The sequence below is a fragment of the Macaca mulatta genome, chromosome 5 (genome assembly GCF_049350105.2).
Source record: "Macaca mulatta isolate MMU2019108-1 chromosome 5, T2T-MMU8v2.0, whole genome shotgun sequence".
Taxonomy (NCBI): domain Eukaryota; kingdom Metazoa; phylum Chordata; class Mammalia; order Primates; family Cercopithecidae; genus Macaca; species Macaca mulatta.
The window spans coordinates 32,379,307-32,389,478 of record NC_133410.1 but is presented as its reverse complement, the minus strand read 5'-3'; the positions used below and the strand labels follow the sequence as shown (position 1 = coordinate 32,389,478).

General features: G+C 34.4%; 1 long non-coding RNA gene across 1 annotated transcript in view; it reads left to right on the top strand.

Moving 5' to 3' along the window:
* The first annotated feature begins 5,702 nt into the window (after positions 1 to 5,702).
* LOC144340972 (uncharacterized) overlaps positions 5,703 to 10,172 on the top strand; it is a 28,182-nt gene continuing 23,712 nt past the window's right edge. Inside the window, exon 1 of the long non-coding RNA XR_013417508.1 lies at positions 5,703 to 5,855. This is a non-coding gene — a long non-coding RNA (uncharacterized LOC144340972). The remainder of the gene's footprint in view (positions 5,856 to 10,172) is intronic.

Sequence of the window (10,172 nt, the reverse complement as noted above, 5' to 3'; positions counted from 1 at the left end):
AAAACTTTACTTGTACATAAACCTTGAAAGAAAAATTGAGACAGTTGTATGGATTATTTAAAACATTCAAACATATACACACAAAAAGGATGAAGTTAACGTCTCACATGGTTTGTTGAGGGTGGGTAAAGCATAAACATCTTAAGCATTTCTAACTACCAAATCATTAAAAAATTTTTACAACAGTGTTATGGACTGGATATCATCGTCTCTATCTGGTGGATACAGAAACCAAGTTTCCAAAAAACAAAGTAAATTATCAAATGGCCTTTAGTTGTGAGAGGGACATCTAGTATTTTAGCTAATGTTTATCTGATTACGTTATCCATTCTCTTTGCAAAAAATATCCAAGTCTATAAAGTGAAATAAAAATAAAATTGTGTATAAAAAGTAATTGTTTTCAATTGTATATTTCATAGTATGTGTAACAACATTGATTAGTTGCTAAAGGGAAACCCACATAGCAAAACGCTTCCTAATTCTAACACCAGAACAAATTTCTCCCCAAAAATTGACTGCCTCACTCTTCTGTTTGTGCCTGCTCTCTCTTACACACATGTCTGCATGTGTCTGCACGAACACCTTTTTGTATGTAACAGCATGCTTAATTAGCATTTTATTGTAGGGAATTGGTTTTTGCTTTGGTTTTTGCTATCTGTTTTTTTCATATAAGTGAAAAACAAGTTGTCAGGAGTTTTGTTGTTGTTGTTGTTGCTGTTGTTTTATTTTGTTTTAAGTGTGGACTCTTCTTCCTTCCAAAGTTAAAGGAACAGACTTTTTGTTAATGTAGTAGAGAGAGGAATTACCAGACAGGGACAGTCCCACTCTGAACAGAAGCTCTTTGTAGGTCTTTTTTGTAAACAATTCTCGGGTCTCTGGGTAGATAAGACCAAAGAAGTAAAATGGAAGATAAGTGGAAGATGTGGAGTCTTAAACCTAGAAACTGGCAGATCTATGGACATTAGAAAAGAGGGCAGCTGAATAACTTGAGTGGCAGAAACTTGAACTATGATTGAAAATGTAGTATTCCCAGAGACAGCAAACTCTCTGGTGTGATTATCTCAAATATAAATTCTGAATTTAGAAAATTTGTGAAAGTCATGATTACTGAGTTTGGCTCGCAAATGTGAACGGGCCACACTGAGTGAACTTTTGTAAGATCAATGTTTGCAATAATATCTAAAACCCTGGCTTCTTTCCCAGTTTTCTTTACCACATTAGGCTCAAGACCTGGTACAACTGGCATGAGAGAGAAAAAATTCAGTGAATCTTAAGGTGAACTTCTCACCTACCTTAGAAAGTAGAGTACTTTAATGGAATTTAATTTTCATTAAAAAAATACATATCATATTTATCATACTATTTATATATTCTTATAATTAAATAGCATAGTTATAAAATAGCACAAAACATATTGAATACTTTGCCATACAAACATGTAGGTTATCAAAATTAAAAGAGTAACTACAATGATAAAAATTAAAATAGAATGACTATTCAAAACAGAAATTGAAAGTCAAACAATTTTAATTACTTTAAAAGTAAATTTGCTTTTTTCATGGAAGCTAGATAAGGCAAAAACCCTGATGCAGTTACTAGAAGAGTGGTGGTTAGCCCCATGAGCCAAATAAACATGCTACAGGTTTAATATGTTCTATACAGTACTATTATGTAAAAGACAACAAGTGGTATTGCTTTACTGAAATTTGCAGCCCCATTTGCTAAAACGATATTGTACATGACAGTGTTGTCAGTTCCACATAAAATCATTGCCTAACATAAATGTACATTTCCCCCAAGATAAATGTGTCCTTTCCCATTTCACAGAAACAACCAGACACTATTGAAAGAAACTTCCGTTTTCCCACTACTGTTATTATTTCAAATGTCTACTGTTATTAATCCTACATACTACATACTACTTTATATCTATATGCTGTTTAAACATGATCTCTAAATACCTACATAATGCTTTAAACATGACCCTATAGTCATTGCCCATGTTTCATTACAGAGTCGCCTTTAATTTGCCAATGTGCCAATGCTGCGTTTGATTTCTTTTTCTAGATTTTCACTTAATCTATTTAATGAAATAATATTTCTTATTAGTAATAGAATAATATTATATGAAAACAGCTTTGTCTCTCCTCTCGGCACTAATTTTAAAATCTACTTTAGAAGATTTAATCTGGCAAGCACTAACTACAGCTTTCTAGAAGGTTAGTACTGTTCTAAGCAGTAACTGCTTACATATGCATGGCATATTCCTCATGAGCTGATCACAAACAATCTCATAACACTTTATTTCCATGTAACTGAGGAGAAGGCATATCTACTTGTAGATTCTTTCTATATATGTGTGTGTATATATAATGTATGTATATATGATATATATATCTATATATAATAGAACTATAGATCTATATATTATATATTAAATATTATATAGCTATATAGAATATATAAATACATATCACATATGATATATGATCTATATTATATATCATATATCATCTATATTATATATTATATATTATATGCCATCTATATTAGTATACAGTATATATCATTATATATATTTATATATTATATTTTTATATATTCATATATTAATATATATTAATCTGAGTATTTAAATTGGTGATTTATTATTGAATTAAATAATCCTACAACTGCAAAAGAAAGTATTCTCCCTTCACATATATTAGGACATAATCATATGAGAGAAGAAAATTATCATTTGTCATTTATGCTACTGTGTACTGAGTATATGTGTTCATAGCCAAGTGCATGGTGGGATTACTTGATGAAGTAAAGAAAGATATGCTGCATTCAAAGTGATGAACAAAGAGTTTCATGGAATGTGTATCCTTTTCAGTAGCTCCTCAACACGGAAGCTGTGCTTCTTCTCTAAAGATAGGAAGAGGAATACTTAGCAGTTTCACAGACCCATTTCCTTTATAACACAATTCAGAGTTCTCAAGTGGGAAAAACAAAAACAAAAACAAACAAACACAAAAACTCAGAGAAATGCTGCTAGAAGTGAGCATGTACCACATGTTCTGCTCAGTATGTCACAACTGAAGAAAAGGTCTTTCTTAAGTAGTCAGAATTTAAGAACATAGCTATGGAACTATAGTTGACCAGGATTGAGAACTTAAAATAATAACATTAAGTAATTGTAGACATAGATACTAAGAATACTCTGCAATGTGTATAATTACTCTCATACAACAAAGTGAAGATTAACATAGCACAAGCAACTGAAGAAGTCAGTGAACCAGGGAGGAATTAGATGGAGCTGGCACACTGCGTCTGAGCCACTCTGAGGTGGAGTTGGTAGTTTTAGTACCTGGAGTCTGTCTTTCACTGTTTTTAGAAATGAAAAGATACTATGCATAGACTAATATATTACATCTTCCAGGAATTTCTTTTCACCTCTATTCCAACCTCCCACCTTTGTGGAGTGCATTGATATATATCGTAAAGTTCACCTTAGATGGATTATGTTAATGCAATCATTATCACATCATTCTAAATGAGAGAGCATGAGCAGCAGCGGGCATACATTAAATTAAACTTTTTCACTAGTCTGTACATCAATATTAAAAAATGTAATGCCTGTATGTTTTTTTCATGTTCCTCTTAACCAGAAGAAGAAGAAGAAGAAGAAAAAGAAAATAAAAAAAGCTTGGAGAGATTTATTGCCCATTTATCTTTGGAAAGAGTCCAAGGATAGTTTTTGCTCTCTTTCTTGAAGAAAGGAGCATAACTGTAATTTTCTTAATTATGTGAGGTGTCATAAGTAAAAAGGTAGCAGCACTAGCTCAGTTCCCTGTGGGAACACTGGCATCTGTGAGAGTCTGCACAATCCTTGAATTAGTAAGCTTCTCAACAGGGGAGAGCTAAGACTTGTTATTCTATTTTAGATCTGAGAGAATGTCTCTAATCTACCCATGGCATTCTGAAAATGCCTTACCAATTATCTAAGCATTGTTATGTAATTTTAAGATGTGCTGAAAGAATGTTGGCAAGATAGATGTTAGACAAGTAGATTTGACAATGGAATTCAAATTAGAGAAAATCAAAATTTTTTTGTTGTTGTTGTTCACTATACCACAATTTTTATAGATGTTCTTGAGAGGAGATATATAGTTGGCATTTGAAAATATACTGTAGAGATATATTGCAGGTATTCTTTAAAATAACTTTGTAATAATAAGAAAGAAAGACATATTTGATGTTCTTTTTTTTCATAAGTGATTAATCTGTTACTATGTAGAATTTCAAACTGAAGGGTAAGGACATAGAAATTTGGATAAGCCTATATTCAGTATGAAAGAAGAAAAAGAAACAAGAAATACGATATGAAGAGTTAAGCACTCATCTTTCTATTCGTTGTCAAACTGTAACAAATACAGAATTCTGCTTTAAACTTTAATACTCAGAAAACAATTAAATATATCTAGTATTTCTTTGATATATAGGTGTATATATACGTATGTCTTGGTTTGCTATAGTTTTTTGTTGGGGGAGGTAGAAGAAAGTGAAGTCTGTTTACAGGTTTGGGAAGGTGAGATTCAAGAAGGGATGAATGAAAATTGTATAGAGTTAGGTGAAAACTGATGGGCCATGGACTCAGAGGGGGTGGAAAGAAAATGTACAGCAGATAAAATTATATTTTGCCACAAAAATAGAAATTATATCTATAATGAGTTGAGTAAATAGGAGTTTCTTTTTCTTTTTATATTTTTATTAATTTAGAGAGTACAGGTACAATTTTGTTACACGGATATATTGCATAGTATTGAAGACTGAGCTTTCAGTGCAGCCATCACTGGAATAGTGTGCATTATACCTATTAAGTAATTTTTTATTCTTCAGGCCCCTCCCTTATTTTTCTTATTTATCAAGAATTCTTGAAGTAAGTGATTAAAGTCTCTGTTCAGTGGCTCAGTAATGGAAGGACCAAAGTTCTTCTCATAGGACAGCAAGAATGATTGCTGAATCCTGGACTCACGTTGATATTGATGGTAGGAGGAAGGAGACAGCCACATCTGTACCTCTGCTCTTTGATGCAAGGAATGTAATAGCTTTCCTAGAGATTTCTCTAGCAGACCTTAAATGATGTGATATTGATCTGATTGGTCATATGTATAGACATCATTTTTTTGACAGAGGACTAAAAATCGTGGGTAATGGCAATATTAACATTGGCTTTGAACAATCATGAGACTGTCCTGGACTTGCCACAAAATTAAGGTTATGCTGGCAAAAATAAGAGAGGGTAGAATAATGTATATAAAAAGAACCGAATCTCTAATTAGAGGTAGTAAGTTTGAGGAAATGTGGAAATAGGTAAACTGGAATAACTGGTGGGAATGTTTCCCTCCAAAATAGAAAGTAAGTGAAAATAGAGGAAATACTAATCAGGGATTTAAAAGATCTGGATAAAGAAAATTCACAAAAAAAAAAAAAAAAAAAAAAAAAAAAAAAAAAAAAGAGGATCCTGCAGGGGCCTTTGAAAACAGTATGCTGAGAATAGATAGGGCTCAAGGACAGTATCTCCAATTGAACTTTTAATGAACTCCCGTAGGCGCCAAGAAGGCAGGCAGATAAGGAAGAGCATAGAAACAAGGAACTGAGTAGAAGGTTACATCTGGGAAAAGAAAGTTTGTTTTGCATTGCATTCTTTCTGCTGATGTGGGGTTTATGGAGTATAAATAAAGTGAGGCGGAGGCTCTGAGTGCGGCCGCCATGTTCTCTGTGTGTCTTTGTCTTTTGTGTGTTCTTTCATTCTCCACCACCCCCGGCACGGACCCCAACAAGTGGCGCAGCGAGCAGGGTCAGCACGGGTGAGTAGGGGAGAACAAGAAGGGGAACCCCCTAGGGGCGGGTAAGGCCCAGATATTGTTAAGGGGAACCTTCTTAAGCTTTCATTATGGGGAATTCCATCTCTCTGGCCTCAGAATATTTACGGCTGTTTCAAGGACTATTGCTGTCTATAGGAGTAGAAGTGAAAGAAAAAGACTTTGAAGCGATTGTTTGCCCATGTTGAACAACATTGTTACTGGTTTCAGTATCAGACTAAAGTGCAGCTGAATCACAGAGAATGGTTACAGGTAGTAAAAACTCTGCTTAGAGCTCTCCAGTTAGGGGATATTATGCCTCTAAAATTGTGGACCTTGTGTGACTCTATCACTCAGACATTAGAGTTACTTGAGACTGATTCAGAGTGTGGTAATGTAGCCACAGGAGGAAAGGTATCTGAGGATTTGGAAAAAAAAATAAATAAATAAATCTGAAATGGAGCCCATTTGTGCCAGGATAACAGAGGATGGTGGGGTTAGCAAAAGGGGGAGAAGAGAAAAAGCCAGCTCTTCCTTCTTCTAAGGGAAATTCTGACATGCAGTGTATTATGGAAATGCTTCAACAAATATTACAGATACATTTTTCTAATTCACCTTTGTGAGTTTTCCCTGTTTCTTTTCCTTCTGCCCTGTTAAAAGAGGATTTTCCAGTGCCTCCAACCCCCCGGCTTCCTTATCTTTACCTTTGTTTGGCAAAGTTGAAGCCCTGTTCACATCAGACATACTTTAAATTTATACTAAACATCTGTTTAATATGTCAAAACCAGTGTATATGTATATCTTGTTTGTTAAAATATTATGAGTATTTCAATAGTCAATAAATAAGCACATTAACTATTAATATTAATATAGTATTAATAACCTCAGCTAGAAAATTGTTATGTTATAGGGGTGCATAGGTTCCACCAATTTACACTCCAAACAGAAGTTGAGTATTCGAGCTGCTTAACACATTAACTACCTCTTGATATTTTCTGTGTTTTTAAATTTTAACCATTGTATTGTGTATGTAATGATTCTCAATTTGGTATTAATATACATATTTCCTAGTGAGCAATGATGTTAGACATATAGGTTTATTGTCATTTCCTTGTTCTGCTACTTTTGGTTGGGTTATTTGCCTTTTCTTATTAATATGTTGAGATTCTTTATATTTGGGGATATGAGTATTATTATATATTATATATACTTTTAATTAAAAAAAAAATTTAAGGAGCTGGATCTGTTTCCAATTATTTGTGCTTCTTTTGCTCCTAATGCTCAGTTTTCAAATGGTGGCAATAATGTCCAATTTAATGCCTTACAAATTAAATTTTTAAAAAGAAATGAAAGCAGCCATTTCTAACTATGGACCTCAATCTCCTTTTATCCTTGGTCTTCTTGATATTTTTCATCAGAAAATTTGATAATTCCTATAGACTGGAAGACTTTGGGGAAGGCTTTTCTTGATTGTTCTCAGTGGTTACAATTGCACAACTGGTAAATGAACAAGGTACATGTATAGGCTAGGAAAAATGTTATGTGTGATGCCCCTGGACCCACTGAGGAACAACTCACAGGCACGGGCCAATATGCTACTCTTAATGCTCAGGCTGGTCTAGATGATGTTGCCCTTACTCAAATCAAGACTTTGTTTTTAAGGGCCTGAAATAAGGTAGAGATAACAGGAAAATGTTCCCTTTCCTCTGTGAAGATTTTACAGGACACAAATGAACTATATCCAGATTTCGTAGCCCGTCTTCAGGATGCTGTCTTCAAAATTGTGGGTGCTGGCCTTGCTTCAAAAATTTTGTTATAAACATTGTCTTTTAAAAATGCTTATGCTGACTGTTAAAAATTGTTAAAATCGTTAAAAGCCAATGGGGCCAATTTAGATAAATATATTAAAACTTGTGTTAGTGTTGGAGGGGCTATTTATAATGCTCAATTATTTGCTAGAGCTTTGTCTAAAGCCTTAAAAGGAAATAACAAACAAGGTGTTTGCTTTCAGTGTGGTAAACCTAGACATTTCAAAAAAGAATGTCATAAAAATTGAACACTTTTATCCCTCAAGGCAGAAAGCTGCCTTTAGAGGTGTACAAATGTTGTGGTAAAGGTCGACATTGGACAAATAAATGTCGTTCCAAAACTGATAAAAGTGGAAATTTACTGTCTCCTCTCCTGGGAAACGGGAGCCGGGGCCCACAGGCTTGGGACCCCAACAATTACAATACAAGTCTACTACAATATTCAGTGAGCAATGGCCTACAACATTAAGGAATAAATTCAAGTCCTCCTTAAGGATCCCACACCTTACCCCAGTTTCTCAGCTTTATGCGGCAACTAAGCAGAGCGCCTCTGCTGACTTAGCTATTACTCAGCCTTATACTTTGTCTCCTAATAGAGGAGTATATAAATTAGTTATTAGAGTGTGTGGCCCTTTGCCAAAAGGACATGATATTACTAACAAAACTTTTATTTTGGTACAAGTTTCACAATTTATACGCCTAGAGGCAGGGGAACGTATTCTCAATAGAGAGGGTTTCGTAGCACAGAAAAAACTGTTTTTTGGGAAACTTTAGTTTCTAATCAAAAGCCCTTATGTTCATTGCACATTAATGAAATAGTTTTTAAAGGGTTAATGGATACGAGGGTGAATATGTCTATTATTTGTTTAAATTAGTGGCCTATACAATGGGAAAAAAGACAAGTTTCAGTTATACTCACTGGCTTGGGTGCTGCTTCTGTGATTTATCGAGATGTAGAACCTTTAACCTGTGTCAGTCCTAAAGGTCAACAAGGTCAAGTGTTTTTTTTTTTAATTTTTATATTGTTCCTATCAATATTAATTTTTTGGGAACAAGATCTTTCACAACAATTTGCTGCTTTTTTAAACATCCCTCATATTTCCTCAGCTGCCAAAAATATGATGTTCAAAATGGGCTACAATCATTTAAACTCATAACCACCACTCCTATTTAGGTGAAACAGTGACCATTATTTAAAGAAATACTTAGGACTCTAAAAGAGTAAGTCAAAAAACAAATGGCCGAGAGGAATATAAAGCCACGTATTTCTGCATGGAATTCCCGTCTTTGTCTTGTCTTAAAACTATAAATGTTTACATTAAACCTAGGGAAAGTTTACAGCCTGGTTTTCCTAATCCTGCCCTTATCCCCCAAAGTTAAAACCAGAGAAAAGCAGCAAGATGCTTTTGTATCATTACAAACTCAGCTTTCTTTCGACTCACTTAATATTGCCACAGAAAAAAATTAACTGGATTTTCTTATTCAATATTTAGGTTATACTTTGGGGGCACAAAATATTCGACCCCAAAAAATTCAAATTCGACGTGATCATTTAAAAACATTAAATGATTTTCAAAAGCTTGTAGGAGACATTAATTGGATGCGTCCTGTTTTAGGAATACCAACATATCAGTTATATCATCTTTTTTCTATTCTAGAAGGAGACAGTCACTTGGACAACTCACGCCATTTAACTCTTTTGGCTTTACAGGAACTCCAGCTTGTAGAAGAGCAACTTTAAAAGGCCCCTTCCTGATGTTCCCCTTTCCTTTTGTGTATTTCATACTTTACTTTCTCCCACAGGAATGATTCATCAAACTAGTCGACCACTAAAATGGATCTTTTTGTCCAATAAAATATCTAAACGCTTGGCTACTTATATCGATCGTTTAGCTGAACTGATCATCAAAGGACGGCATCACTGTCGACAACTTTGGGGAGGAGATCCTTCCTTAATTATCTCTCAATTCACTCATAGTCAGATCACTTATCTTCTTGCAACTTCTGATTCTTGGCAAGAAGCTTCATCAATCTTGAGTTACAGTTTATCCTTATCCCTCGGTGTAATAGGGAGAATTGTTTGTTATTCTCATGGTCTTACTTGATTTCCCTACTACTGGTTGTAACATTGTTAGTGATTCTCAATACGCCATTTATGTTACTTCTTACATTTCTCAGGCCACTTTACCTCTTTGTGCTACTTCTTCTCTTCAAAAACTCTTTTCCTTGTTATCTTCTACTTTGAGCCAACGTCGAGCTCCTTTATTCATCACTCATCTTCGTTCTCATTCTCAACTTTCTGGACCATTAGTTCATGGTAATACTCAGATTGATTTGCTTTTAAAGGGCCACCTACATGCTGCAGAACAAAAATATACTCTACATCACACTAATAGTTCTGGCCTTCAACGATGGTTTCATTTAACTCATAAACAAGCTCGTTCTCTTATTCGAGCTTGTCCTTCCTGTGCTCCTTTGAGCATTCCATCCTTCCATCCTGGGGTTAATCTACGGG